Source organism: Dipodomys spectabilis, unplaced genomic scaffold, assembly GCF_019054845.1.
Source record: "Dipodomys spectabilis isolate Male_0828 unplaced genomic scaffold, ASM1905484v1 ptg000221l, whole genome shotgun sequence".
NCBI lineage: Eukaryota > Metazoa > Chordata > Mammalia > Rodentia > Heteromyidae > Dipodomys > Dipodomys spectabilis.
In genome coordinates, this window is record NW_024870898.1 from 1117407 (window position 1) to 1126427 (window position 9021).

Genomic DNA, 9021 nt, shown 5'->3' on the forward strand with positions numbered 1-9021 from the left:
CTCAGAAAAGCTGGAAGTGGCACTGTGTCTCAAGTGGTAGAGTGCTCTGAACAAACAGAAGCTCAGAGACAGCACCCAGGCCCCGAGTTCAGCCTCAGGACCAGCAAAAAACAAAAAACAAAAAAACTTTATTTGGCCTTGATAGTGCAGTTGGGGATGGAATCCCAGAATAGTTGTATTACTGAGAAGGAATTATGGCCTATAATTCACTTAGGAGGGACTTCTTCATGGCTCCTTTCCTTTATGGCTACTGGAGCATGTAGACAATCACTATCCCTTCAACTATAGCTGACTGCTTAGAGGCTCTCATTCCCCCTTGTACCTTGGACTCATGTCTCCAGTTAGAGAGGAAAAAGTGGGAAAAGAGGGAGAAGCTGGCTTGGCCTGCAGGCCCTCAGTGAATGCTGCTTCAAGATCAGCAACTGTAATTCCTTTACATGAGGCTCATGTGCTCAGGTCACTCACCCCTGTGGTCATATCAAGATGGCTGGGGGCTTCTGGGAATCAGGGAACTGCTGCCTCCATTTCCTCCCCTGGAAGAGCCGACAGACCTTCAAGGCGCCTCATCAACTACATTGCAGTTAAGAATGGCAATGGAGGAAGGTGTTAAGCTTTGATTAGCCCAATGCCCAATATGAGAATAAACACTAAACACTTGGGCGCTAGCATTTGCCATCTGTGAGGGAAACTGAAACCTGTCAGAGATCATAAGCTGTGTGTATATGTGTGTGCGCGTGCACATGCGCCTGTGCATGCATGTGCGCTTGCACTTGTGTGCATGCATGCTAGGGATTAAGCCCAAGGCCTCACATGGCCGTGAGCATTTGTAAATGTGGAACATCTTGTGTGTTTTTCTCTAGAGGTTTTAGCTGTTAAGATATTCATCAGTGAAGAGAGTACACCTCAGTTTTGGGGGACCCATCATGTTAGCCTCAATACCATATAAGTTTATGTTCTCTACTTGGCCCTTTTAGTCCCCACCATTGCACTTGTGTGAGTTCTGCCTTACTCCAATCCACTAGCTCTACATTTTACATTTTCATCAGACTGTCCACCCCTACCTTGCTCATGCAGAAAACAGGCCTATCAGGCATTAACCTTGGCTACAGGATGCTATACAATGTCTGCTCTGAGCATTTAAGTGACTTCATAAGCAAACACCTCATACTTTGGGTCTCATCTTCACAGCCACACTGGGTCTAGAAGTTCAGAGAGGTTAAGGTGCTTCCCTAATGTCCCACAGCTAATAAATGACCATTCAAGTCCATAGTGCACCAATTATGGCACTGAATTGTCATAGGAGTGGACACAATTACACAAGGAAAATATTCCTACTGGTGTTCATGATTTTTACTAGGCATTTGTGTATGTTGAGTGAGATTAGGCGCAGGAGGAATGTGGGTAAATTTCTAATTACCATATTGTCAGCATAAGTCAAAAACATCAATTTGTAGCTAACAGGATTCTGACAGGAGTCAGGCTGCCTGGGTCCAAATTCTGACTGCTCTGTGACTCTTTAGTAATGGGCAAGTTACTTAATCTCACTGCATTTGTGTCTTCTGCCTATAAAAACCACATGACACTGAGTAGCTCAGTGGTGTGAACAGTATCTAGTAAAAGTGCTAAATCAGTGTTAATAACAACTTTGTTCTCAGTACCAATGGTACTGCTCTGGTATCTCTAATCTACTCTGTAAGCTACGTGACACCATTTTACTCTCAATGTAGCAAAACTCATTAAGAGAACACTTTGCTTCCACAGTTCCCAACCATTGAATCAGTAAGCCCTGATTCTGTGCTTGTTAGATGAGGCACTCCTAGCTCAATAAAATACATGGAGGGTGTTCATTTGCCAGGCTTGAGGTGTATCCAGCTTGCTTGTTCATAACATTTTCTAGAATGTACAGTAGGGAGTGGCTGCCACAACATTTGTAAGCACTAGATCCCTAAGATTGTGGAAAAACAAGGACTTGGTCTTACCAAACACAAACTTACTATACACTACAGGCTGCATGTGTTTGTGTACTGGTTATTCTTTTTAAGATAGGGCCTTCCTATGGGGCCTACGCTGGCCATGAACTCATAATCTTGCTTCAGCTTCCTGAAACCTGAGATAACAGGTGTGTGCCACCAAACCTGACATAAGTTTTAAGACTAAATACTAAACGTTTACATAGGCCACCAGAACATTTGTTTTGCCATCTGCAGTAACAGAAATGTCATGGAAAAAAATGTATTTTTAAGAGCACATAAAGAGTACAAGACTTTAAAAAGCAAGTGAACAAAACATTTGTAAAAAGCAAGTAGGGCAAGGTGTTGGTGGCTTACACCCCTAGCTACTCAGGAGGCTGAGATCTGAGGATGACGGTTCAAAGCCAGCCCAGGCAGGAAAGTCTGTGAAACGCCAATTTACTAGAAAACCGGAGGTGATGCTGTGGCTCAAAGTGGTAGATCGCTTGCATTGAGCTGAAGAACTCAGGGACAGCAACCAGGTCCAGAGTTCAAGCCCCATGTCCAACAACAACAACAAAAAAGCAAGTGGGTTTTCCTCATCAGAGGCAAATACCAAATCCAAAGTCCAAAAGGGTAAAATGTTCACATGTTCTCAAACTAAATAATCAAGATGGTTTCACAAGCTTGTGAATGTACTTGGGTTAAAATGGGGACTTTTAGCAGATTTAGTGGCACTCACTCGTAACCTCAGCTACTTGAGAGACTGAGGGACAATGGTTGACACCAGTAGTCACCCTGAGCAAACAACACCTTGCTCAAAGGAAAAAAAAGAAAGAAAAAAGTAGGGACTGTTATGCCATAGTACTCTGAATAGCAAATAGAACCAGGAATTAGAAAATTATTTTGCTTTTACTAATGCAAGACTGCTTCAAACTTTTTGTGATTCAGAATTGAAAATTCAGCACCATTAAGACAAGGAATGTACATTTAGTATGTGTGTGTGTGTGTGCGTTTGTTTTTTTTGTTTGTTTGTTTTTCCCAGTCCTGGGGCTTGAACTCAGGACCTGGGCTCTGTCCCTGAGCTTCTCCAAGATCACAGCTAGCACTCTACCACTTGAGGCAGAGTTCCACTTCCGGCTTTTTTGTGTGCTTAATTGGAGGTGAGTCTCACAGACTTTCCTGCCTGGGCTAATTTGAACTGTGATCCTTAGATCTCAGCCTCCTGACTAGGTAGGATTACAGGCATGAGCCACAAGTACCTCGCTTATATTTAGTTCTATGGAAAGACATATCCCTTGTGTGTACATATATGTGTATAAAATATACATATATATATATACATATATGTGTACAACTGTGTGCCTATCACAGATATTAGTTCCAATTCTGTCTTCCTAGCCAGTGCCTAGAGAAAAGCAAACATTTTTATTACCTGTCTCTAGTCTAAATGTATACTGAAGGACAGGTTTGGGGGAGTACAAACAGAAAAAGATGATAAACACTTGACATTTTGAGCAATTGAACATACACCATGGCAACAGCCAAGTACAACAGAAAGTTATCTATATTTTTGCATGGAAATCAGTGTGTACTTCAAAAAGAAATATAGACAAGACTAAAGGATGCTGACAGTTCTGAAGTTACATTTTCTAAGACTCCCAGCATTTGAATGTATCAACAGAAGAATTAAAAACATACACCTATCATGGTAAATTTTTACTATGCCATGCAACTTTCAGTATTTATGTATTACAGCCTGACACAGCTCCTGAGAGCAAGCTGACTCCTGAGCACAGTCTATTATGTTTCATGTACAATCAAATTGAATTCCCAGTTGTTAGAATTTATGTCATTCTTAAATAGAATAAGCACTATTTTAGGATTTCAAATGCTACAACAGGATGATTTGCTCAATACAATTTTTTAAAGAAACGCTATCATCATTTAATTAAAAACGCCATCAATTCACCAACACATACACAAAAAGCGAGACATTGATGAATGCAAGCAAAACATCCTTTACTTATTATTATTCCCACAAAGGAATGATGACATTTTTGGAAGTAGTCATCGCGATGATCTTCAAAATGTTGGTTTTCTCTCTTTCATTGATGTTAAGTCTGGGCTAAGATTTCCTGGTTGATGGTTGGACTAAGATTTACTGGTTGATGGCTGGTGAATTAAGACCCATGATGCCTAGTTTTCTAGTTGGAGTTAGGGAAAAAGAAAGAAATGATCAGTAGAGAAGATGCATGGTGTCTGGCAACTCTTGGAGCTGCTGACACCCTGGCACCCTTATAAAAAAAAAAACTCTTCAGCTTCCTCAACCCAAAAAAGAGCTCACGTTACCTCACTTAAGTATAAAGAGAGCCTCTCAAGGAGAGAAAACAAATGGAAACAAGATGAAGGACTAATTCCAAAGATTTCCTTAACCCTCTGCTCTAGAAAAACATTTGGGCTTGCCAAAGAGCTCAGAGAAGTCTGGGAGTTTGGAGAGAATTAATTTTTTATGTCGAACAGAAAACGTGGAATATAAAAATTAGAACCAAGTCATCTACACTACTGAAATTAATGTAATAGAAAATTCGTCTAGATCATTTCTGTACTCACCATTATCTTCTTCCTCTTCATAGACTGCCCCAGGCAAGCTGGAAGATGGTTCACCTTTCTGTTGACCTAGATGAGAAAATGAGGTCTTATGTACATGAGTTTGGGGCACTGTCCCTTTGTTCTTGTATAATAAGGATATCTGAAAACTTAGTTGAGGCGAAGTATGGTCCTTTAAGTTATATTTGTAGCTGTTCATTACGGAGTTGAGGATAGGTGATTCGGTAGGGTAATTGAGATCAATTAGTTGGCTATTTCTCCCTCTACTCGTGTTGGTATTCAATAATGATCGGGCAATGTCGTTCATTTCATTTCCAGTTTTAGCTACAAAAGTAGACAGTCTTCGAGTAGATGGTCTGGAAAGAGATACTGTGGTTAGAGTCTTGATTATTCTAAAACCAAGATTCTACCCTGAGAGAAGTGTGGTCTAATTTCTACTATATCTTGGATGTAAATGAACTTTACAAATCCTAGATTGGGAAAGCTGGAAAGGATCCTGGAAATCATAGGGACAATCACATAAATGTTCAAATGATATTTTAGAAAGCCCTATGGAAGGGCTGAGAAGGTGGCTCAGTGGTAGAGCGCTTGCCTTGCATGCTCAAGGCCCTGGGTTCGATTCCTCAGCACCACATAAGCAAAAACAAAAAGCTGGAAGTGGTGCTGTGGCTCAAGTGGTAGAGCACTAGCCTTGAGCTGAGGAACAGTGCCCAGGCCCAGAGTTCAAGCCGCATGACCAGACCCCCCCCCCCAAAAAAAAGAAAGAAAGCCCTATGAAAGCACCAGGACCTAAGAGCAGCTAATATCTTTAAGTTGTCCAAGGATATACTAGTAAGGCACAGGAATCCAATTCAGTGTTCTTTCTCCAAAGTTATGCCACCATCTCCTAGTAGACTCCTGCTTCTGTGGCCTTTGCAGATTTGTGGGTTTTTTTTTTAAGCTAATCATTCTGGTAGTGTTCCGTTTCAAGAAACAATTCTTTGTTGTTGCTGTTCTTGTTGGTTGTGGGGCTTGAAGTAAGTTTCTGGGCACTGTGTCTGAACTTTTTTGCTCAAGGCTAATAATGCTCTACCACTTGAGCTACAGTGCCACTTCGGCTTTATGATGGTTAATTGGAGATAAGAGTCTCACGGGCATTTCTGCCCGGGCTGGCTTTGAACCATGATCCTCAGATCTCAGCCTCCTTGAATAGCTAGGATTACAGGTGTGAGCAACCAACACCCAGCTAAGAAACAATTCTTGATCTCCTGATCTAACCTATAATTCTGTTTCTCCATAATTGAAAACGGCCACTGAGTTGCAGTGAGAATGAAAATAGGTAGTGAAAAATGTCTGATTATAGCAGTCACTCAAGAAATTCAACACTAAGCGAGTAAACAAGAGCAATTTGAGGGCATATGCATCTAGCTTGAACTTAGCCGCTGCCCTCAAGAAGTAGGATGATGGGCAAATTAAGGCTTTTAGTTTCTCTGTACCTCACTTTTCTTATCTATAAAAATATAAACAAGCTGGGTGCCAGCTCGACAAGAAATGTACTCATCACCTTACTCATGTAACTGGAACCCCTCTGTACAGCACCTTTACAATAAAATAAAATTTAAAAACAGAACAATGAACAAGAAAAAATATAAATAATGGAAAATAATTGGAAACAACCTGTTGCTCTAACTCTGGCTCCCTGGAGCAAAGAATGAGAAGGGGAAAGCCAAAGTTATAACCAATAGGTAATCCAGGTAAACCTAGTGACAATAAACTGGGAGTCATAGCTATAAGGGAAACCCAGAGGTCTCATAGGCTTCAAATCTAGTGTGGGAATTTGGTACAGCATTGCTTCTCCTGAATGACAGGCTATCATTGGAGAAGAAACACATTTTGGCATTTGCCATAGCTCAGAGAGCAATAGCCATGGGCCATCTGGAGAGAGGGCCTACTGTTCAAGATTGTGCTAGTATGAGGCTTCTAAAAACAAGAAACAACTAAAACTTAGGCAGCTTCAGGACACCTAGCCACAGTATCTGTGTGGCAGATGGCCAGAAAAGGTGGTTATGGAGAGGAGAAGGGTCACATGTAGGTAGCAGAACTGATGAGGCATTTAAGTAGCATGGAATAAGTTTGGTGATGCAGCTCTCTGACTCTGTGGAGAGGAGTCAACACTATCACTTTGGATCACAATAGAAAAAAAGGTGGTGAATTACTTAGTCTCTGGGAGTTACTTTCCAACTGTGTGAGGTTTGCTGTCAGGCAGGACTGAGAGCTCTGAACACCTGTCCCATAGTCTTACTTGATTTCACCAATCGGTTGCTGCCCAAAGGGTGGTTGAGTGATATCTGAGAGGCTCAGATCAGCACAAAAATTCTGGTTCCACACTTACCCCCTTTCAGTGAAGGTCTTTTAGCTTGTCCCATTCTCCAGATCATTTGGAGAGAACTCTAAGTTTGTGTGCTTGCTGCCTCTGGAGGCATAAACTGAAGTGGCATGTGGAACAAATGGGAATCTGCCAGACTCACAGGCTCCTTATGGCCATCAAGTGAAGCTTCTAAAGTGAATGCAATCTTGAAGCCAACAATTGACTCTTGACTGAATTCCATCCTCAGCCCATATATAGCATTAATTTGTACACTAGGAATTACAAGAGAATATAAATATACAATTGCAAGACTTTAGGAAGAATATAAACAAACAACTGAATGAAATAAGGATGTGATGTAAGATATGAAAGAGAAGATTAATAAAGATATAAAAATCCTAAAAAGAATTAAATTGAAATTCTGGAAGTGAAAAGCTCAAGTCAAACAAGTTGGAATCTCATCAAATAAAGGAATAGCAGGACTTGAAGATTAGGTAGGTGAATTAGTACATTCAGAAATAATTAACAAAAATGTTGGGAGAGATGGGGAATGACAAAACGGGTGACATTGTTCAAGACGCATTGCTCATAAACTAATATGTTGTATTGAAACCCTTTGTACAACTACTTAAAGAGTAGTTTTTTAAGGAAGTGGCGCTGTGGCTCAAGTGGTAGCGTGTTAGCCTTGAGCTGAAGAGCTGAGGGACAGTACCCAGGCCCAGAGTTCAAGCCCCATGACTGACAAAAAAAAAATAAATACATAAATTTTGGGGCTGAGAAGGTGGCTCAGTGGTAGAGCACTTGCCTTGCATGCATGAGGCCCTGGGTTCGATTCCTCAGCAGCACATAAGCAAAATGAAAAAAAAGCCAGAAGTGGCACTGTGGCTCAAGTGGTAGAGCACTAGCCTTGAGCTGAAGAGCTGAGGGACAGCGCCCAGGTCCAGAGTTCAGGTCCCACGACCAGACCCCCCCCCAAAAAAGTAGTTTTTTAAAATCCTAAAAAGGGGCTGGGAAGGTGGCTCAGTGGTAGAGCGCTTTCCTTGCATGCCTGAGGCCCTGGGTTCAATTCTTCAGCACCACATAAGCAAAAAGAAAAAAGCTGGAAGTGGCGCTGTGGCTCAAGTGGTAGAGCGCTAGCCTTCAGCTGAAGAGCTGAGGGATAGCGCCCAGGCCTAGAATTCAGGCCCCACGACCGGACCCCTCCCCCCCCAAAAATCCTAAAAAGAAAAAAAGGTCATGTACCAATAGTGCATACAAGATATATAGGACAGAAGCAAACAACAAAAATCTATTAATCATAGGCATAGCAGAGAAGGTAGAAGCTAAGAGTGCAGAAAACATATTTAGTGTTACAACAGTAAAAATTACACAACTCTTAGAAAAGAGATGGTCATCCGCAGAAGGTTTTTAGAACACCAAATAGACAAAATTAGAAAAGAACCTCTCCATGTCATTTTATAGTTAAAACATTTAAGTTAAAACAAAACAAGGGGAAGTGGCACTGTGGCTCAAGGGGTAAAGTCCTAGCCTTTAGGTGAAGAGCTCAGGAACATCACCCAGGTCCAGAGTTCAAGAACCATGACCAACCAAAAAAAAAAAAAAAACAAGGACAGAATTAACTGCAAGAGGGAAAGATTGAGTCACACATATAAGGCAAACCCATCAGTATAAATGCGGACTTGTCAAAAGAAACTAAAATCCAGGCGCTCACTTTGGCAACACATATATTAAAGTTGGAACAATATAGAGAAGATTAGCATGGCCCCTGTGCAAGGAGGACATGCAAATTCATTTCATAGTTTTCTACTCTTCTGTACAACTACTCAAAGATAATAAAAATATTCACACATACAGAAAATAAAATCCATGAAGGCATGGAATTGTGTACTACAAGCCCCAAAAAACAGAACTGACAGTCATGATTACTATATCCACCTAAGTTATTCTTCATAATTGCAGAAACAAATAAAAGCATCCCATTATATACAAAGAAAGTCGAAATTTATCTTGTATTTTCTCAGACTTCAATGGAATAAACCAGGAAACAATAGCATGAAGCTACAGAAATTATACAAACACGTGGAGACTGAATGGCTCACATCTGAATGACCAGTG

General features: G+C 41.0%; 1 pseudogene; it reads left to right on the forward strand.

The window, feature by feature from the left end:
• Positions 1-8609: 8609 nt before the first annotated feature.
• LOC122123141 lies at positions 8610-8709 on the forward strand (annotated as a pseudogene).
• The last annotated feature ends 312 nt before the right edge of the window (positions 8710-9021 follow it).